Source organism: Mycteria americana, chromosome 10 (genome assembly GCF_035582795.1).
Source record: "Mycteria americana isolate JAX WOST 10 ecotype Jacksonville Zoo and Gardens chromosome 10, USCA_MyAme_1.0, whole genome shotgun sequence".
Classification (NCBI taxonomy): Eukaryota; Metazoa; Chordata; class Aves; order Ciconiiformes; family Ciconiidae; genus Mycteria; species Mycteria americana.
In genome coordinates this window covers 17,590,013-17,612,076 of record NC_134374.1, presented here as the reverse complement: position 1 = coordinate 17,612,076, position 22,064 = coordinate 17,590,013, and the positions used below count along the sequence as shown (strand labels likewise).

The 22,064-nt window shown below is 51.6% G+C and overlaps 1 long non-coding RNA gene across 2 annotated transcripts; it reads left to right on the top strand.

Annotated features, from left to right (window-relative positions):
- Positions 1-11,256: 11,256 nt before the first annotated feature.
- LOC142415201 (uncharacterized) lies at positions 11,257-18,214 on the top strand. 2 transcript variants are annotated; one of them, XR_012777323.1, is made up of 4 exons: positions 11,257-11,310; positions 13,005-13,172; positions 15,554-15,628; positions 17,350-18,214. It is a non-coding gene; the product is annotated as an uncharacterized LOC142415201 (long non-coding RNA). The 2 variants fall into 2 exon arrangements; XR_012777322.1 differs by having other exon boundaries at positions 15,554-18,214.
- The last annotated feature ends 3,850 nt before the right edge of the window (positions 18,215-22,064 follow it).

Here is a 22,064-nt window from a genome sequence, read left to right as displayed (position 1 = left end):
ATTAGAAAGCTGTTTGTTGTTTCAAGGCTGCTTTCTAGCGGTTATTGCCAACTAGGGACAGAGGTGGGGGAGCTGCACTCTACATGGTGTAAATGACAGCTGCCAAGACACCTTCTCCAAGGCCCCATAAAAGCCCAGTTATGGCTTGGGCTGCCTCGTCTCAGCCAGATCTCGGAGGGTGACCCAGCACAGGAGGCTGCCGCACAGCCAGCCCTCCAGGCTCAAAGCTCCATGTTCCCGTCCCCATCCCTGTCCACACAGCAATGTCCAGCTGCCCCACTCACTGCCGTGCTTCAGTCGCTCTCCTGGGACTTGGAGAGGAGCCACTGCTTAGCGAAGGAGGTGAAATACCTGCCCCAAGTGAGCTGAAACCCTCACTGTGCCCCAGGAGCAGCCCAGCATGATGGGGAGCTTCAAGGCAGGGGAGAAGGAAGAGGATGTAAATTGAACAACAACAAAACAAAGAATGCCATTATCCTTTCCATGCAGCCTCCTCCCCAGCACTGCCACTGCACCCCGGGAAGCCACAGTGACCCACTGTGCATCACCGACCACGGAGGCTGTGCTGGGCACATGCTGCACCCCAGCCTCTGCCACCACCACCCCAAAATCTGGGTGGCTCCACACAGGGTCCAAGTCCAGCCTTCACCAGGGGCAACGAGCAGGCCAGCAGGTCCTGACGGCACACACTGGTGTTCAGGGTGTGCAGACTCGGAGTTTCAGAGCTGCTTTCCAGAGCAAACAATAAATCTTTAAAACAAGTGTGGGGTTCTCTGAAAGTCACTGAATTCAATGGCTGAGCCCTGCAACAAAGCCTCTTCCTGAGCGCGGTGGCTCCCTGCCCGCTGCCCTCCCTGGGGGGACGACAGAGGCGGCAGAGAGGAGGTGAGCTCCGGCTCAAGTTTGTAAACCGCGGCTGCTGGAGAAAACAAAACCTGGCCAGAAGTTTTGGTAGGCGCCAATGCCTTCCACTGAGGCGGATGGTCTCCAAAGATGACCGGCACCGTGAGTTGTTGCTTTTCCCCAGCCCCAAGGCACCTGCCTCGCTACGGGGCACCCTGTTGAAGCCCCCTCGGTGGGAGCTGCCGGCACTTCTGCCAACACCAGCTGCAAGTGCCGAGTGATGCCCCACAGGCATTTCTTCTCATGCAGAGCTCCCAGTTGGTTTCTGCGCATCACGGGGCTATTCCCACCTAACCATCGCCCCACACCCCAAGTCCCTCAGGTGTCCTGCTCTGCCTTGCCACTAGCAGGGGGCAGCCACCCGTCAGTGCGGGCACCCACCCGTGATCCCCAAGCAGTGCTGCTAAAAGGAACCAGCTTCTTCGCATTTTGCAGATGGGTCCTTGTCTGCGAGGAGGTGAAAATCCACATCCGACCGACCGCTGCAGAGCCATAGCAGGCTGCACGGGTGCAGCCGGTGACCCACACCATGGGGCATTCTCCAGGTGAAGCCTCATCACCAACCCTTTCACTTTGCACTACTCATTAGGCAAAATATTTTCCAGAGAGAAATGCCTCATCTTTCAAAACTGATCCCTCTGCTTTCTGGGAGCATTTTTGTGGATGCAAATAAACAGTTAAACACATGTGGCTGTTTCCCATGTTAACTTCCCTTGGTATCATTGACAGCTGATATCCTTTCAGTGCATGAAACCGCAAAGTTGAAGTGAGTGAAAGTGTAGAAGAACCAGGGCTCAGATGGTGAAACCTTCCCAACCAGACACTGATATAATGAAACAGTAGAAGTTTTTCCATGGTTGAGAATAGCCCCGTTATCTCTCAGGGAGGCAGCAAACCTTCCTCTCCGAGGAGTAGGTGGGTCGGTAGCGCCAGGCCAGGCAGCCTACAATATATTGCCATGTACTGAGAGACACAAATAAACTCCATTACTGTTGTTAATTCTGCAGTGAAATTATTTTTCCAAATCTTCCCCAAACCAGATGTGGAAATATTTAGCTACCTCTGCACTCCTCCAGCCCTGAGCCTGAACAAAGTGTTTTGAAGCAGATGAGAGGCTGGGGGAGGTGGAAACCGTGACTGGTTTCAGCGAAACTCATGGATTTCCCAATTCATGGTATCATTTACTGACATCATGAAACTAATCTGGGCTTTTTCTTCTGTCTCTTTACAGTTAGGTATTTTCCCCAAGAGGCTGAAATTTCTCTTTCTTTCAAACAAAATTGGATTTCTTTCCTGTAAGGAGTACAGAAATGTAGATCCCGTTCCCAGAAGCAAGATTCAGAAATCATTATTTTTTTTATTAAAATATTTTATTAGATGTAGTCAGTGCAAAAGAGTAAACTAAAAGGCAGCGGCTCCAATAGACCGTCTCATCACCACCTCTCCCAAAGCACATATCAGACTCGAAAACAAAACCGAGGTCACCTCACTTCCCTCCTTGGCTTCACCCCCTGCGTTACACAGCCCTGCTTCTCTGCGGGTTTCCCTGTCTCCCACCTCCTCGGCGCACTCCTGTGAAGCTGGGATGCTCAGGACCATGCCATGCACGTCTGCCCAGGTGATGGGCTTGCTGGGAAGGGCTGAGCGGGGCTGAGCTAACCCTGGTTGAGGAGCCAGCCGCCCTGGGGATGCACAATTCACAGAGGGTAGGAAGCTATCCGAGAGAGCAAATAGCCAAGCTGGCCATGCAAGGCAGTCACAGGTGACATGATGGCAGGTGAAATTCGGTGTGGGCGAGAGGGAGCCACGCTCGCAGCAGGAGCAGCCCCAGGGTGTTTGCCCCTGCCCGGGGCCAGGCGCTCGCGCTGCAGGAGGGGGTGAGGAGCACTCACCTCCATGGCAAAAAGGCACGTTGTGGGCTGCTCCGCGCATCCCCCGCGGGCAGGGTCCGGCCAGGGCAGGGTGCCAAGCTGCACCATTCCCAACCGTGCAGGCGAGGAAGGTGCGCCCACAGCCACCTCCCTGGAAGCCGATGCCTGCCGTGCAGCCGTGGCTCTCCCCCCGCCCTCCCGGGCTGCAACCGGGGCACAGCGGTGGGAGCCGACCCAGGAGATACCCACCTTTGCTCCTCGCCCACCACCCGCCCGGCCGACAAACCAGCCTCTAGGCACAGAGATTGCCCTTCTGCAAACCATCGCGGCAGCAATCCCACAGCCGATGGGAGCATGGCCTCGTTTTTGAAGGGCTTGATTTTCCTTCTCCAAGCAGAGGTCTCCCCGCCCACCCCATTAAAAGACACTATTTATTTCTCACACTTTTCAGCATCCGCTGAAATAAATAACGTTGGACAAACTCAGACACTGTAAGCACTTTGTAAATTGTGCAGCTCACATGGTGGATGGGGGCTCTGCAGTATGCAGCAGCTTAGCTCTACCTGTGCATTTCTGCAGGCAGCTCTGCTCCGTCCCGTCACAGCCGGTTGTGTCCCCCCGCCCGCCGGCACCATTTGAAACCAGACCCATTCCCAGCAGGACCGGCTCTGGGGCTGGCATGGCGCCCGATCCTGCACCCCGTCCTGAGGGCAGCCCGGAGTTACTGCCCGCACCCACTCCTCGCTGCCTGCACGCCCTTCTCCCAGTCCCCACGAGAGCAATGTGTTATCGCACCCATTTGACTTGACATTTCATGAAGGCGCAGATGAATGCTGACAGCAGAGAGAAACACTAATTTAGGAAAAGTACTAATTAAACATATTCTGGGTGGTCTCATTTTGGCGTTTTGCCTTTTGGGTTAGACTGGTTTTGCTGCCGCTTTCCTCTCTCCCACGTTTTCTCCCCTCTTGCCTTTCCCAGCGCGTTTCCACCTACAGCCGTCCCCGCAGGGGATTTCCGCAGCGGCTGGCCCTGGTGCCTGGGGGTCGCAAAGCCCCACTGGCTGCCCCTGCTCGGGCACAGGGCCGAAGTTTACCTTAATTTCCCCGGGCTACATTGCATCCTTCCCCTGCATGCAGAGCTCCAGCCACCTTGCAGCACAAGCCAGGGCAGGTCACAGGTACAGAGACGCAGAGGCATCACGAGCCCCAGGAACGACTGCAGCTTTCAAGAGACAGACGTTCAGCGATGATGTTAAGCAACTCTTTCCTTATACTACTTCTTTCTCTATGAATAATGCTACAGTTTGCACTTTCAGTGGAAAGCATAAAGCTATTATTATATTTCACTGGAACTGGGCCAGATGTGGCAGGTAAGTGTCTGGTCCTCTGTCCCAAATGGCACTATTTTAAGTGCATTTGCAAAGCGGTGGGTAGTGCAATCACTCTCCATGCTACATGCAGGTTTTGGCCTCCCACATAGGATACCTCATGCAACATCTCCTCTTTGCACCTAGGACAACATGAGAAGTACGATCTGAAGCCTGTTTTGCCATTGCTTCTGCACTGTGCATTGCTGAATTAATTTCTATGCAGTTTTGCACAGAAAGTCAGATCCTGTGTGGCGTTAAATTCCAGATTCACCCCTGCAGCCTTATTGCAAGAGGGAGGCACCGTGAGACAGAAAGCTCTGGAAGAAGGGAAGATGCAAATAAAGTGCCTCCCCACGAGCTCTGCCAGCACTGACATTACGGTACAAGCAATGCTGCTTCATCTTCCTTCGCAGACTGGAAAACACTCTGTTGTACAGTAGGTGCAACTCAGTGTACTCAGTAATTCAGGGTAAAAAGCATGTTTAAAGGTATATTGTGCCCTGGCCATCTAGAAACCCAATTAATGTTTATCCCCAGGAGCAACGCTTGTCTTCCTGTTAAAACTCTGCTAATAGGACAACTGGTGCAGGGGCAGCTTACACACTCGGTGCTGCCATTTCCTCTCCCCCCTGGATCACAGCGCAAGCAGCTGGGCTCGGGTGCCTCAGCATGGAGTGGCTATCCCTGCTCGAAGCTGCCTTACTATAAAGCAACACTTCTCTTTGGGAAAATGAGTGTCGCCAGCAAAAACCAGGATTGGGATTTTCAAAAGCAGTGAAGACCACTATGGGAGCTGGGTCCCCCGAAAGCCCCATGAGTTAAACTTCTCCCAGGTGGGGGTCCAAGAGCCACCAAAGCAAGTGCTTATGGGCTGGAGGGCCACGGATCTGCTGCGTGACCCTTCCTGAAGCCTTTCCACTCCTTCCCAGGGTGGGAAACCACAGACACGCCAGCAGTCAGAGTGCTCAGGACAGACCCACCAGGCTCTCTCCAGCATTTGGACCCTCGCTCCTGTCCTCCCCAAGCCCAGACTTAATTTTGAAAGTAAACCTCTGCCAGGCACCTCCAGACCTGCCGGAAGGGCGGCAATCACAGTCCACCACCCAGCATGGGAATGAGCTGCCTACAGACAGCAAAAGGCAAGACGCTGCAAGGAAAGTCACAGCGAGAGGCTTAAAACTCAGCCGTGAGAGCACGGTGCCAGCATGTGGGCAGGGGCTGCTCGGGAGCCTCCCCAGCTCCCTCCTGGTGCTCCTGGGCTGGCCATGGACCTGCTTGCTTTGGAAACGGAGCTGGATCTCCTGGGAGCACCTGCCCAGGAACAGTCCATGGGGCGACCAGAGGCTCAGAGAAACATGTTTTCCTGCTAGCTTGTCAGATGTCAGCTCTCAGAGACGCACGGCTTCACTGCTTGGGTTTTCTTTTCACCATTTCTTGGAGCTGGCATTTAGGAATTAATACATCTTCCAGGTAAAAAGCCAGGAGCCAGACTGTCTTTCCTAGGAGGAGGGCCAAGGCCTCTAAAGACAACCACTAACTTACCATTTCACAGACTCCTCGCATGTCTAAGGGATGCCTCCCCGGGCTATTGCCTTGAATGGTACAAAATAACTCTTGGATGGTATAATTTAATACTATGTGTCATATGGCAGAAGTCCATGGGATGGTCAAGGAGCATGATACAAAAAATATTCAGCTGGAAATAGCAGTTTTCCTACTGTATCAGCATAGCAAGGACTTTTGCAAATGTCTGATGTCGGGACTGGTTTGTATTGCAAATGTCCCTGTCTAATCTACAGCTCTGTATTAAATAACACATTTTCCTATCATGCCATTTTGCTTTGCCAGGAGAGCACAGTATTTATACATACATGCCCACAGTACTGCCTTTCTGACAGAATACCGTATTAATGACTAATTGCAAGTTCGGTAACACAAGTCAGAAAAAGTTTTAAACCTGCTGGCTTTGGGGAAGTAAGACGAGCTTGTTTAGACATAGAAAAATCGCAAGAGCAGACAAAGTCATCGCATGCCATTTGAATAAATATTGATCTTCTAAACTGTTAACAGCTTTGCACACAGACGCCTGAGAGCTGCTAGAATAGATAATTTCTCAATGCTATTTCAAATGCGTGAGAGTAGCTTTGCTTTCAAGATGTGAGTGGCTCTTCACTCACGAATCAGCCCATCTTCTGCCAATGGCACTTGCTTAAGGACGAAGCCAGGGGACGTCTCCACGGCCAACGCGCTGGTGGTTACCCCAAGGAGAGCCACACTTCTGCTTCTCACAGTGCGAGAAAACAAAGCAGAAAGTGCTCCAGTCCTTTTTGGAGTGACCTTAACGTGCAACTCCCCTCCCGCCCCTCCGAGCTCTGCTTTTTGTATCCTGCCTCCATTCCCTCTGACGCTGCATCAAAACCTCCGCAGCACTTTCAGGTCATGTCTCGCACAGCAGCATCTCCTCCTCTGCCCTGCTTTCCCTGGTTGCTGTATTTGATGCATCCGTGTCACACTCCAGCCAAGCTCTTGAACCCAAAAGGGCTGGAAATATCCAGGGAAATGGGTCTGAGCTGACCCGGGGCTCTGCGCAGGCCCAGGTCACAGCAGCAGTGCTAAGGGTTTGCCTAGGACAGGCTGGAGTATCTCACTCTTCTCCACCCTGAATTTAGTTAGAATATTTTACAGGCAATTTTCTATCGAGATGTCGGCCACACTATCAACCCGCCCCCTCCCCTGCACATAATCAAAATATTTTGATAACCGAAAAATGTCAGGCAATACAGCAAATTTTGCAGTAAATAAATAGAGCAAATAACTGCAAAGACAAGGAGGGGAGGAGCGGGGAGCTGGTGCCTCTGCAGAAGGTTTCCATCCCTGAACAAGAAAAAGTCCTTTAAAATTACTGTTTTGACAAAAATAGTTATTTTCTACAAAAACAACCCCCTCTAGTAGAAAAAGGAGGCTGCTGGTAGGGAATCTCATGCTGCTGGTTCACACCTCTCTGCTTTGGAGAACCAGCGCTCCCTCCGAGAGCGCGGCACAGCCCCACGGCACAACCGCGTGTTGGCCCAGCAAAGGCCAAGCCACTCTTTGCAGCAGACGAGTAGCGATTAGATGAATCGCCTGGCAAACGAGCCCTCAGCGAGATACTAAACACATACCAAATATGTGTGACAAATTGCAATGACAAGGTTGCGCTGGCAGGCTGGATGGCGGGTAATGAAATCCCTGTCCAGACAGTGCTACACTCCGGGCACTCTTTGAGCCAAGAGAAGGCAAGAGATGCTGCCAAAAACCCGTCGGCACGACCACCACACCCATTTTCCACACTGCGGCGAGTGGCTGAGGCCGCTACAAACCCTGATGGTGCCCAGAAAGCTGAGGTTGGGACTGCCACGCCATGCATAAAGCTGGGGGGAATTGCAAGATCCCAGGACTAGTGCACAAGGTCAGATGAAGGAGACCCATAAAGAAACCAAGTACAAACCCAAGCCTTCGGTCTGCTTGCGAGGGACTGAAACGCTGGAGGAAGGGTTAGTGCAGAAGCCAGAGCTCGAGATGGGCAGTTTACTTCGCCGTGTAGGGTAACGCAATAAAGAAAAGGCATGGCTCCCTGTTCTGCACATGGGGAACCATGAGGTGCTGCGGCCGTGGACGCCCACGCTTGCTCCCCACCACTGCCCCGGGCACCCCGGGCTGCCCACCCGCGCTCCCTGTGCCCCGCGCAGCCCCTGCAGACACAGGGACCTCCTTGTCCATGCCCAGTGCCGGGATGCGGTTTGGGGCTGGCCAGACACTTGCCCAGAAGCAGCCGCAGTTTATTAGCCCAGTAGCCGTGGAAAGTTTCCCGGCTGGGCAGGATGCTCCGGCAGTGAGCCAGGGGTGGGGGAGCGGGGTCCGCACAAGGCTCTTGCTACAACAGGAAGGCAAGGGCAGCGCGGGCAGCACAGCTCTCAAACCCCAGGGGCTACTTCTGAAGAGACATCTCTCTTCAGCCATTTGTCCCCTCCGATGTCCCCTGTCCCACCAACAGCACTCCTCAAAGGGCACGTAACCTCCAAGCTTTTTCCTTTATTCTCCTTCCACTTGCGGACAGCAAAGGCACCAAAGGCGCGGCCGGCATTCGGGCTGGCACTGGGCAAACAGAACGGGATCTCTTCAGAGAAACTTTCCTACCTTTGCCACGAACCTGCAGCACAGAAGGGGTGGCCCCAGCTCGTCCCTGCTGCGAGGAGCAGAAGCATTTCAGTGGGCCATGTTTAATACGTGCAGTACAGGGATGTTTATTTCTTTAACCGGTTCCATAGCTGCCACCTCTGCAACGGCACCAGGTTTTCACTATCTGACAAGCCCCAACCCAGCCGGCTGCTGTACCCCGCGGGCGAGGGAAAGCCAGCGGGCCTTGGCGCCGCTTGCCACTTTCTCTGGAGCGAAACGGCGATGTGCGGAGAGCCAGCGGGCTGCCGGGGGGGCAGCGCCCAGGCAGGGGCCCCGGCAGGTGTGCCCGTGGGAGGGCAGCGCGGGGGAAAGCAGCAAACAGCTTCGCTGGGGTATTTTGGGCTTTCTGCTTTCAGCCCGAGTGATCTGTGGGGCGCATCTCTGCTTGAAGAAGGCGGCCGTAAAGCATCCATCTGCAAAAATACCCCAGCAAACACAATCCCTCGCCCTCCCCCCCGGTTTCTGCGAGCAGCATTCATTCCTTGCTCTCGCTGTAGATCCAGCATGCCGAGTCCTTTCTCCCCAAGAGTATTCTCCCTTTACAAAGCAAGATCATAAAGCAGTGACATAATCCAAGCTTGGCAAACACTTTTGCTGATGTTAAGCCAGTGCCTTTCATGGTTCTCACTGCTGCTTTTGAGTCCACGATATAGATGGCGCAACCGGCTGATTAAATGTGCAGGAGCCTCCCAAGATACCGTTTCATTTGAAACGCTGACATTTATATTTGACATTCCAATAAGTGTGGGGCTTTTTTTTTTTTAATTAGTTCTCGCAAGGGTGTGGGTCAGACACAGCTACACAATGAAGTTCTCCATAAAATAGGTATGATTCAAACAGATGACTCCCGGCCAGACTTCCTAACCCATCTACCTTGCAGCAGAGCCTCGAAGCCAAATTAATTAGAGGCCACCCACAAGTAGATGTGAGAGGTGTAGGTGAATCTCTTCGCCCATTCGTTCCCCGCCACATCTGCTGAGATCGAGACATACACGCTAAGGGTGAGTGGGAGGGCTTTGGTGCTAAATAAATGACTCGATTCCTTTCGTTTTGACACCAAAACGCAGTCAGCCAGCGAGGCCGAGTAGTAAACAATAGTAGTAATGTGAAAAAAAAAAGAGAGAGAAAAAAAAGAAGCATATATGATGCCTCAATGAAGAGGTGTGATTGTTGGCAAAACGTGTCCTGTTTGAGTTTATGGGATGTACGGAGTCTTTTTATTAGGGATACTTTTTGCTATTAGCGTAATAAAAAAGGACCAATTGTTTCTGCCATCTGAGAAAACTCTTGGTGGAACAGGCAGAAATCCAGGAATAATTAAGAAAATAATAGTGCACACCCAACAAGAAAAACATTATTTGTTTAAAGATGAAGTCCCTCCAGAATACTTGGTAGTGATTGCGTTTCTTTCAAAAGGGGGGGAAAACCCTTCTAAATGAAAAGCAGCAGCCATCAGCCAGTTTCTAAGACCTCGAGTGGAAAAAAGCGCAGGGCTGTGATACCCTTCAGTGGTAAGACCTTTTCCGTTTTCACTGCTCTTATCAGCCTTTGCAAGTTGCAAAATAATAGTGTTTTGCCCTTACATGTTTCCATCAGAGGATCAGAAGCGCTTCACAAAGCATAATTAATTGAGCTTCACTGCTCACCTGTGAGAACAGAGCAATTATTTAGCAACAGGGTTTGGGTTTTTTTTGCTGTTTGGGGTGGGGGTAGAAGTAAGAACTGCAACAGGGAGATTACGAACCCACCAAGTCAACAAGAGACCTCACAGCTTTGCCCTTTCCCAACGATGGATGCGACAAACCTGGAAGTGTCTGACCCAGGCTGTCCCTTCGGAAGGGACCACTTTGCCCAGCATCACTTTTCCCCAGGCCTCAGCTTGCCAGGCTTCCTACCAGCACAAATTACCATCCTCCCAAGCTCTGACTCTTTAGATGCAAAAATCTTCAGAATGCCATGTCTCCAAACCACCCGTCTTCCCCGCCACTGTGTCGTGGTGCCATCCCATGCCGAGGACGTGCGATGCGGGCCCCAAAATCCGGCTCCCATCACTCCTGTGCGACTCTGGGCAGGTTATAGAGCTGTGCCAGCCATGCACGGGAGCACGGCGGGGAACATCTCCTGAGCCTGCGGGTCGGGGAAAGGAAAGCTGCGAATCAGTGTTTGTGGAGAACTCGAGCGAACAGTAATGGGGGGAAAAAAAAATTATAAACCTCAGTCTGATATCGCGTACAGTGTGTGGACTAAAGCACACGCCAAATAACAAGAAATCGACTTTTACCCAAGACTGGAAAAGCATCATTCCTCCTCTGAATGGTTTACACGAGGCCGTAAACCGCGGAGGGAGGAGACAGCGGAGCGAGCCTGTTTGCACGAAGCGCAAAGCCGAGGTTCCCCATCAATCCCGTGCAGCTCTTGCGATGTATTTATTAGGTTTTTTCCCCCACGGAGGGTTTTCTTTTGGAAAAAGAAACGCAGCTTTTGGCTGCCGCGGAGGTGCAGAAGTCCTGGCTCACCGCACCGCCACGGCACCAGAGCCAGGGGCAGGTGAACCCACCTGCCCCGCTTCCCCGGCCCCGCTGCGACCCGCGGGGCTGCCCTCCGCCGGCCCGAAAGGCAGCCAGCCTCCACACCCACGCGGGAACACGCCCACGGGGACGCTCATCTCCCGCCCCCGCCGGCCCGCCCCACCGAGGCCGGTACCGGGAGGCGCCCGCCCGGCTCCCGGCAGGAGCATCGTCTCGTCCCGTCCCGTCCCGCCCCGTCCCGCGCGGACCCGGCCGCGGCCGCCCCGCCCCGTGCCCGTCCCCGCGGCCGTGCCCGTCCCCGTCCCGCCCCGGCGGGCGGTGCTGCCGCCGCCCCCGCTCCCAGCAGCCCTTGCAGCCGCCTACAATGAAATTTGCGAAGTTTTTTCGGTTTAGGCGCCATTTTCGAGTGGACTCGGAGGTGAGGAGGGAGGGCGAGCAGGGCGGCGGGGCCGGGGCGCCGCGGGGGGCCGACCGCCGCCCCCCGCCCTCCCTCCCCCGCGGGCGGGACGGCTCGGCTCGGCTCGGCTCGGCGGGGGGGCGGCGGCGGCACGGGGCGGCGGCGGCGGGACGGGGCGCGCTGCGCTGCGCTGCCCGCCGGCGGGGGAGGGGGTGGGGGGGGCACGGCGGGGCCCCCTCCCGCCGCCTCCCCCGCGCCGCCGTGGGCGGGGTCGCGCCGCTCCCCGGGGGGGGGACGGGACGGGACACGGGCCCGGGAGAAACTTGGCGGGGGAAAGAAGGGAGGAAAGCGGTGGAAAAAACTTTTTCGGGTGGGGAGAGCGGCGGCACCAACAGCGCCCCCCGCCCGCCCGCCCGGCGCCGCCCCGGCCGCACAAAGGCGGCACCGGGGGGGGGGGGGGGGGGGGGGGGCGGCGGCCCCGGGGGGCGGCGGCGGCGGAGCGGCGGCCCGTGACGCAGCGGGCAGTGACAGCGGGAGCGGCCGGGCCCGGGGGGCGGGGCGGGCGGGGCGGTGGCCCCCCGCTGCCGCCGCCGGACCGTTAGGGCGGGAGCGGCGCGCGGCGCCTTCCCCCGCGCCACGCGCGACCCGCGCGGGGAGACGGTTCCCACGTGGGTGCGGGGCGCCCCGCCGCGCCCCCCACCCCCCCCACCCCCCGGCGCCTTTTCCTGGTGGGTTTTTTAATAATTACTTTTTTTTTCTCTCTCTTTTCTTGCGTCGCGGGCAGCCGCGCCCGCCCCCCGCAGGTGTGGCGCGGGGCCGGGTTTCCTTTTTGCCCGTTTCCCTCTTTTTTAAAAGACAAACCGGGGAGCCCGGCGGCTGCCGGGCCCCGCTTCGTCCTGGCGCGGGGCCTGCGCGCCCCCACGGCCACCCGCGCTCGGCCCGGCTGCCGCTGCCAAAGCGGGCGCACGTGAGAAAGTAGTTTTATACATTAAAAAAAAAAAATCGCTAGTATAACCAAAAAATAATTCGGCGAAATAATTTAAAATATTAAAAGAAAACCCTGGCACCCAGCTTTTGCTCTTTTTTTTTTTTTTCTTTCCCCGTGCTGGTTACTTGCTTTGTACAGGAAATTTGAATATCCTGGCAAAGGCCGACTTCCAAGCGCAGCTTTGCTCGCTCGGGGAGCTGCGGTGATGGGAGCGCCGCGCGCCGCGCTGGGGGTTTTTCCCTTTTTAATTTATCCTAAACACCGTATTTTTCCCGCATGCGCATCAGGTACATAAAGACAATTTTTGGGCATTGAGAGAGTGAGTTTTCCAAGGTTAAAACATGAATTGCTCCCCCCAAAGAAAGAAATAAATTGTGCTTGTATGTTGTATGCGTGTGTACATGTGTAGGTGAGGGACCATCTGCCAGGTTTCATCATCTTCTGCTCTGAAGAAAGCCAAAGAACTCCGTTGCTCACCATCAACTGCGAAAGTCTGTATTTAGTTAATCCACTTTGGTGGGAAACGCAGTAAAACTGAACTGCTAATGCAATAAACATTTATGAAATATAAGAGGGAAGCTTTAAGTAATGCTTCAGGCAAACTGACCCAAATATAAAAAAATAAAATAAAATTACTGTGCGCTTGTTATGTTTTGAATTAATGTTCATCTGACAAAAAAAAAAATTTTTTTTTTTTTTTCCTGTTCTTAACAAATAAACTTTATAGGAGTCGGGCTTCCAGATCTGTCCCTTGTTGTTTAAAACTGGATGAGATGACAATGCAAAAAAATGGAAGTAACAAGAAGCATCATACTTTTCTTCTCCTCAGCAGTGTTGAGAAAAAACTGTGGATCCTGGAATTTTACTGTGGATTTTACTGGTTTTCTGGAGTACTGTAAGTTGAAGTCTTATCCCGCAGGCCTTTGCGAGCACCAGTGGCTCTCCCTCGTGTTAACAGCCCCGTCTCGATAAATACAGTCGATCCCGCTAGTAACAATGGCAGGGTCGAGTTTCAAATCAAGTAAAGTTAACGAATTAATTTTTTGCATCATTTGAATTTGCCCTTTGTAGCTGCGGTTTGGTTTCGGGTGTCCTGCCCCACCTAAGAGCACGTTAACATCGTGCGGTTTAACGCGCGAAAGGTACGCCGTGCTAAAATTAAAATGTAGCTGTAATATGCTGTTAGTTATGTGAAATACATGTCGCTTCTCTGACCTTTTTCGGGGTAAATTAGTGAGAAAAAAATTATTTTTAATAAAGCGTATGAGAAATTATCCACTCTCATATAGCTTTGACATACAAACAGGGAGAAAATATATTTTATGCATTTATTTTGTGCCACCCAGGAAGAAGTCTTAGCTGGCTAAAACGTGCGTAGCAGGGATTTTCGCGTGACGTGTGCGCACCGAGGAGATGCGCTGTAGATGCCTGTACAAATGAAAGTAACTTGGCTGCGTGCTGTTCCCACGTCGGACTGTTAGTGCTCTTTAATAGTCATTTCTCTTCGCGCAGCCCTCGCTCGACTTCAGCAGCCCTGCGAGGCAAGTCGTACCAGAAATGTAATAGCTGGAACATTTGGTGGTTGTCGATCAAGCATCGGGTCTGATTCCAGCGATTAGTCACATCTGTAAATATTAATTCGTGACTTTTGTTTAAATTTCATTGTTCAAAGGGAGGCAGGAATGAAAGTGGTGTGATTTTTCAGACCCAGGCACTGAAAGTGTTTCGGTGGTGCTACTCGCCCCCTTATTTTCGTTTTGTTACCGTAACTGTGTCTCACTAATTAATGTCTGGGACCTTCAGCTGTAACGAGATGATTTATTTTAGTCTTTTTGTAAAATAGTAAATGCCCTTTTTTTTTTTTTTTAAATTCTTCTTTCAAATGAGAACAATGACTTCAGGATTTGTTTGTGCATGTCTCCTGAAAAACTGCTCGATAGCAGAGTTGGGGTTTTTTTTTTCCTGTGCCTTATATATATATATGAAATGCTTAATACTGACTTGTCTTTGAGCTTACCTATCCCTGAAGTGTGTGAGTCAGTGAAGGCTCTGTATGCAAATCTGTCCTGTCATGGGCTCCTATATTTATTTCCTTTCCTTTCCCATGGCGCTCTGTTACTTTTTTTTCTCTTTTTTTTTTTTTTTTTTCCCCCCTGGTTACAGTGTCAGTGCGGAGGGACTAGGTTGTGTTTTAAGGGAACCCTGTATTTCAGGGTGAATTTCTTTTGGTTTTGTGTGTGTGTTTGGGCTTGGGGCAGGGGGGGTGTTTTTTACTTTATCGCCCAATATACTTTGGCAAGCAGAAGTTGCATTGTTTTGTGAACTCCATTAATGGATTTCTGCATGTTCAAATTCCCCAGTTATTTGGGGGATTTAATTAAACCTCTGTAGGTGGCTGGCTTACGTAGATGACAGGTAGAAGTCTCGATTTCTAGAAATAGCTGGTGTATACACTGTGGGTGTGGAGCTTGTGGCAGCAGCAGAGCTCTTGCGATGCCTTTGCATCGAGGTGGAGGTTTTGGGGCAGTTCTCTTGATACCTGGGCTACCAGCACAGCGGGGACCTCAGTTCCCAGCTGTGGTGGGGTGCTGCTCGCAGGCTGGGGGTGCTCCTGGGATGCTGCCTCCCCCGGCAGCCAGGGGCTGAGTGCTTGACGGTGCCACCAAAAAAAACCCCAAATAGCCTCTCTGCATCTTACCTGCTTGTCCTGAGGGTGGTTTATCACCTCAATCAGCATAAATAAGATGTTTCCTTTGCTTCTGGTCTGCCAAGACCAATAGGCTGCTCTTGCCGCTGCTGTTTTAACCCCTTCGGGGCGGGGAGGTGGGCTTTCTGCCGGCCGTGGTTGTGTGCGGTGGCTTTCCTGCTTGACCTCGGAGCTGCCGCTGGTTTTGGCTGGCAGGAGCCGTGTCGTCCCTCCTGGCTGTACAGCGCCTGGGTTGTGATTCGGGGGTGCCACTGCCCAGAGTCACACTCCTGGCGGCAATGGTGCCAGCAGCCCCGGCTGCAGGAATGGGGAGAGGAGGGATGCGATCGCTCTTTAAGTGTTGCTTCATAGTCTGCCCTATCTGGAGGTGAAAATTTGATTTCTTTTTTTTTTTAATTTTTTGTTTTCCCTAATTTTAAAAATATTTGCACCCATCCGAGGCTCTGTGGCCTGCGCGTGCCTGGGGAGGGGACCGCTCTGAGGCTGCCCGACAGCCCCGGTCCCCTCTGCTGAAGCACGGCAGTGCCTCTGCGAGCGCCTCGTAAACCCTTCTGTGTGTTGCTTTCCAGTTCCCATTGAAACAGCGATTGCCTTGTGTCCAGGGAGAGTCCATGCAGAAGGAGCCGATGCACCTGCATTCAGAGGTGAGTTGGGAAGGTAAGATTGCGTGTCCGACCTGCTCCGAAATACCTGCAGCATCTGCATCCCTCTGGATAAATGCAGGTTCCTCTGAAATGCGTACCCCTTCTTGGGCACTGCAGGTAACACCTCAGAGAGGTTGAGATAAACTCAAATTATCCTGTTCAGCTGCCATCTTTCTGATTTAATGTTGAGAATCCAAAGCACAAACTAAGTTGGAAAGAAGTTAAAGTGTGAGATGGGATGATTCAAACGCAGAGCTTTCTGTTGCTTAAAATATTTATGCTGTCATGTCATAAACGTGCGTATTTTCTCATACGTATTTCACTGCCTATCCCAAATTTCCACTTGTCCAATACTCAGTGTGAAATTTCACTTTTCTCTCTGTGCTAGAGAATAGGCTGGTGGAGGTTTATTGAGCCCTCGCTTTGGAAAGTCCTCCTTGCTGAAGAGAGCTCTTGCCCCCCTTGTCGAACTAGGGTAAAGACTGGTTTATATATATATATATATAAAAACATTAATTAAAAGGTGAACCTCAAAGACAATCAAAATGGATTCTAGAGCTGAGCTTGTTTGCTGTTGCCTTTTTTTTTTTTTTTGAGTCACTTGAAGAGATGAAAGAAATAAGACTACACAGGTACAGTCAAGTAAAACATTGTTACAGAAATAATTAACAGTAAAATTACGTGGGGGGTTGTTTTGTTTTAGCTTGTACAGGTTTAACTTTCTGGGTACTTGTTGGCTTTGCAGTAAGTAGCAGTCCCTCGTTAGTTGGACCGGGTGCTATCGGATTGAGGACACTGAAGTGGTGAAAAAATAACTGCTTTTTTTGTTGGCAAATATTTGATTTAAAATTTGCAATAATTTGGCACGGGTCATGAGAGCTTTTGAAATTCCTATTTTTAAGTTTGCTAAACAGGCAGGGACTAGGAGGAGGACAAACTGGCACTCGGCTAAGCGGCGTGCTTAGCGCAAGGGGACGGCACCAGCATTTGAACTAATGCCGTCATTTCTGACATTGTTCAGGGTTTTTTGTGATGCTGCTTTTTAAGAAAATGAATTGAAGGAAGTTGTCACATAACTGGAATAAAAAAAGTCGAAAGGAAACACAAAAAATGTCAGGCTATCCGCAGGGCTCCTGGACAGCCCTGGCAGGCTGGCGTGTAAGTGCCTCTGGCAGCTGCGTGCTTCAGAGCTGCTGCCTCCTTTCTGCCCTGCGCTGGTATTTTCTTTTCTGGTACAGGCACGGGAGGTGATGAAGTTCCAAGGTATCTTTAATTTCTGGACACATATGGTTTGTCCATTCAAATAGTAAATGAGCGTAATCTAGTCTTTCAAAAAATAAGGGGTTTGTTTTAGTTTTCGCAAAAGTCAAAAACGAGCTGAATAAAAATATGTTAAGGAAAACTTAACAGGTTTGAACTGTTGGAATCTGGATTTATTTATCTGAAATATTAAGATTGCAACTCCTGGAAAATCCTTGATGTTCAGCAGCCCCTAAGAGGAAAGTACAAGGTAACATTTCCCCACAGACCATTTGGAAGGGCCAGGAAGGTCTGCAGGCTCTTTACAGTAGCAAAAGCAGCAGATCTGCTAGATCTGAAAGTGTAGATCTGCCGGGACCCAAATATTAAGTATGCTTTGGGGGTGGGGGGGAACAGTTACTTTCTGATTTTGTTTCTGAAACTGGTTTGTTTGCACTGTGTAACTGCTTGTTCTCTTATAGTTACAGACTTTCTGATAGCACCCGTGAAGAAAAAAAAAAATGTCCCATGGTGGTAATGCATGCACGTTAAATGTCTTCACTGTAGAGTGTTCTTCAGTACCTTATATCATGGTTTAAAAAAAAAAATATATATATATTCAAAATACCATTTGGAATGTCAACATTCAGTGGGCTTTGAGGAGATGTAGCAGCACATCATGGTTTGTAGGGACAAGGAGATACAGACCATTCTGGGCTGCCTCATTACCTCAAGGATAAGACAAGAAAGTGAGCTTCTGGTTATCATAGATGTGGAAGCTAACACATTCCCCTGTATCTCTTTAGTTCAGTTGAACAGGTATGTGTAGATAAGTTCTCTTGGTGCTTGTATCGGTGCACGTTCTTTGCAGCTACAAATATATTCCCTATGAGTTTGTGTGTGCGTGTCTCAGCGGGGCTGGCCCTGCAGGCAGGAAGGACTTGTAGCTCCTTTTTGTTCTCCCAAACATGGCTCGAGCACCCTGCCTTCAGCTGGTGCCTTGCCCCTCACCTCTTGCTCTTCGGTCCTTTCCCTGGCAAAGGCTTGGCCAAGGTACTCTGTTGTCCTGCGCTGGGGGGGGAAGGGGGGTCTGGAGGCCGTGGAGAGGCACTAGGACGGAGAGCTGTCAGCAGTGCTCTAGCAGCACGTAAATACTGGAGTTTGGGATTGCCTGTTGCTCTCCAGTATTGCATTGCTGCTTTAGTGAGGCTGGAAATGGGTCTCTGCCACAGGAGCCGGGGCTCTGGCTCTCAGGGTGCCTCCTCGGCACCCCCACCGTGCCTTCCACGCTGCGGCTGGGGGCTCTCGGCTCCCACACCAATAAACCACTGCGGAGGCAGCAACGAACGAGGGCTTGGTGTCGTTAATGGGGGGGGGGAGCTGTACCCTGACGCCCCGTGCTGGTGGGTACCTGATGCCCCAGCCCTGGGGTGGAGCGGGCAGAGGGCACTGCCATGGCACAGGGGCCTCGGCCGGGAGAAGGGGCCAAGCCCTTCCCCAGCATCTCCTGGGGGGAGGGAGGGCCTGGGGGTGCATGGGGGCGGTGGGGGACGAGGGGCAATGCTGGCCCCTCGGTGCTTGCCCCTCCAGCAGCTGGGGCGTGGGTCTGGGGGACATTGCGGGGGTGCGAGGGCTGGTGAGGACTGGAGCTTCAACTGGGTGGGAAGGAGGAGGGGTTCTGTAGTTGGGGCTGGGGTGCTCCTGGGAAGCCCTGCCATGGGAGGGACCATCTTTCTCCAGACCCATGCAGCTGCCCCAGCCACTGCCGGGGTAGCCAGGTCAGGTGGGCGGGGGGGGGCTGGCAGGGCCCAGCACCCATGCAGCACTTTGGCCATGGTGGGAAGAGTTTGGTGGGCCTGGAGCACCTGAGGGTTTGTCCACAGACCCATCACTGCAGCAGCGAGCTCCTCCAGAGCAAGCCCAGCACCAAGGTGAAAGAGTTTTTCCTTCCTCTGCCCTTAGCATCACACAACTAGCGGCTTCCCAGCCCTGGTGGGAGCAAGGGATAGATGCAGGGACCACCATGGGGTCAAGGATGTTCCTCCTGGGAAGGGCTGGGATGGTGCCTTCCTGGTGGAGCATCCATCCTCTGCGGTGGGAGGGAGGTCGCCTGTCCTGCCGGTGACGGTGCACTGTTAACAGCCCTGATCCTGCGGTCTCCTGTTGAGCGCTGGTGGCCGTGAATCCCAGAACATTGGTTTTTTCAACTTTTTTTAGGAATTAATAAATCACAGTCAATAGATGCAGGGCAGGGGGTGGCGGGGGAATATCCTCTTGCTGATTTACGGCTTAACCGTGGCTCCTGGTCTGCTCGGTGAGCGCCGGTACCACCAGGAGATCAGCACAAGGGACCCCCCGGCACCCAAATGTTTCTAGCACAGGGGCGGTGCAAAAGGCGTGTGCGCGGAGCAGCTTTTAAGCAGCTTTTTGAGCAGGTAGGAGCAGCTTTTAAAAGCCTCTGCCCACAAAAAGGTGAAGTCACGATATTTGGACACACGATGAACCCATTTCAAATCAGACATTGGTATTCTTTCACTTGTGTCTGTAAAGCAGTTTATTCCCCCTTCCTACAAGTCAAGCCCTTAATCGCCATATAAAATACTGCTTTCCCTCAGGAAAACAACTTGATGAGTAACTTGGTTTACAGGGAAATTGGTCCGTAAAGTGATTAATTCTGTACTTCTATACTTTTATTAATTTTACATCAGATTTCTTTTTAGAAAAGTTTTCTGTTATTAGCATTTATAGGTGGAGTGTAAGAGTGAAAAAGTCAGGTTTATTTCTTTTTACTTTTCTGTTGTGATCAGTTTGATTTTACTCCACTAGAAAAAGAGATTTCCACCTCATTCACAAACAAGGCTCCTGCTAAAACTGTGCTTTCAGGCTACAGTCTCCTGCCAGGATCAAAACGACTTGACAGTAACGGGAGAGTAAAAGCACCGCAGAGTTTTTGGAGCAGCAGGCAAGATTAAAATTTAGAGGCTAAATAAAGCCAATAGGAAAAACGATCCCAAGGGAGACAGAAAAATGTGGCCGTGGAGGTGGCGGTGCCGTGGGTGCGCAGCACCGCGCCGTGGGAGCGTGCCTGGCCCCCGGCTGGGGCGATGGATGTGCCGGAGCTGGGGCGCAGGGGTGTCGGGAGCGAGGGCTGCGGGTGCAGCTCGGGGCTTCGCATCTGCCGCAGCAAAGCACCGCGGTGCCTGCCGGGCGGTGTTAGCTCCCCTCTGCTGCTCCCCGTACCTTGTGAGCGTATCTCTGCTCTGCTCCAAATATTTCAGGATATTGCCAATTATTAATACAGAAAGCCCGGGGGGTAGTCATCCAGCTGTGCTTTTCTGTCTGAGAAGCTGGGACAGCTCCTGTGATTTTTTTTTTTCCTTAAACGTAAAAGTTTGCCTTCGACATGCTTGCAGGTTGACTTCACTACTGCATTTGAGCACAAATCACTTGGGGAAAAAAAAGGCAACAGAAGCCCTTGCAGAGCATCCCTGGTCTGACTTCAGCCACCCGGAGACCCTTACGGCACCGCGCTGCCGCGGGCGCTGCATTGCCGGGGGCAGCTCTGTTAAGCGGCGTGCAGCCGAGCAAAGGGGCAGCAGCACGTGCAAAGCAGCTTGGGCAAGCTTTTCTGTTTGTACAGGATAAAGCAAGATGTATATTTTTTTAAATGTGAAGAGTGCTGCATCAGGAACATATATGACCACTGTGGAGGAAAAGTCTTTGAGCTTCCATAGTAGTTTTTTGGTGTGATTTTTTTAATAAACAAGCTGGATGGTGGCAGTTCCCTGTGGCAGGTAAACACATGCAGCACGTTGCACCGCTGCGTGGCTGCTGGGTTTAGTAGGCAGACACTAGACAAGCTTGTTAATCGCACGCTTCTACACCAATCTTTTAATTTCATCCAGACCGAAACCCTCCCACATGCTAAGACTGAGGTTATGTTACTCTGCTCACAGTACCAGGTACCTCCATTAGAGAGGCGGTGGTGTGGCAGCCAAATGAGGTGTTGCAGATTTCTGTAAACACTAAAAAAGCAACCCAAAAAGCCACCTTATCGACCTTCAGCGTTTTCTCGCTCACCTCCTTTGATGCAAAAGGAATTTTTAGCAAAGGTTGGCAGCTCATTGTGGTATCGAGCATTATCTTGCTTTCCTTGCACTTCTTGCCCACCCACCTCATCTGCTTTTCCTTCGCTCACATCCAGCGTGCTCTGAGCCAGGACTGGCTTTTGTAGGTGTTTGTGCAGTGCCTTGCACAACAGCAGCTGCCAGTGCTAGATGTTAATAAGTTCAGGTCTTGCTCTTTGTACTACAGAGGAGAAGATAACACTTTATACATCTTGCGCTGTCTTAGCAAGGGTAATTCTGGCCAAGTAAGGTGACTCTAACTGTGTACACAGTGATGCAGCTGGCTTCAGTGGGAAGCAGCCAGTATCCCCCATGCAAAGCTGCACGAAGGACAAAACCTCCTTGGGTTAAATTAAACATGGCAGGTAGGAGCCACATGGCAAAGCAGAAGCCAGCTCACCCGCTCTACCAGTAAGAGTTTGCTAAAGCAAGAATGCGATGACCAGAGCAAACGATGGCACTGGCACCCTGATGACTCAGTGGTTCTTGGCAACAAACTCACCAAATGGGAGAAAAATTAATTTCAAATCTTTTCATTTCTGAGGCAAAGGATAAGATGTTGCTCTCAGCAATTTCTCATGTAAACCCATTCTTGTGTGCTGTTCAAGTAACAGAATATTGAAGGTTACTTGAAAATATGATTCAAGTAGATCATATATTCATTTATAAATGTCCAGAGTGAGTTCTCATGCCATATGCTCTGCAAGAGAAAATAGTTTCCACCTCATACTGAAAAGAAATCATTTGTGCACAACTGCTAGGCAAGGTCTGATGGCAGGGAGGGGACTAGGTGGTGTGGAGGATGCAGCTAGACAAGAGGGGGGGTGTGGTTATTCTTTACTAGAAAGCTCAAGACGGTTTTCTAATTGCAAGCATAAGGAGTTTACATTGCAAAGGACATTTCTACCTCATATTTTGTATTCTCTGATTGCCGTTCAGTACTTTGCATTTTGTGAATGGAAGAGAGAAAATTGGCAAGAAAGGAAATTGAGGAGAAAAAGATCTGATAAACATACTGCAATGCACATTTAAAAGTGCACACACCCCCATACTCTCCTCCCCATGCCCTA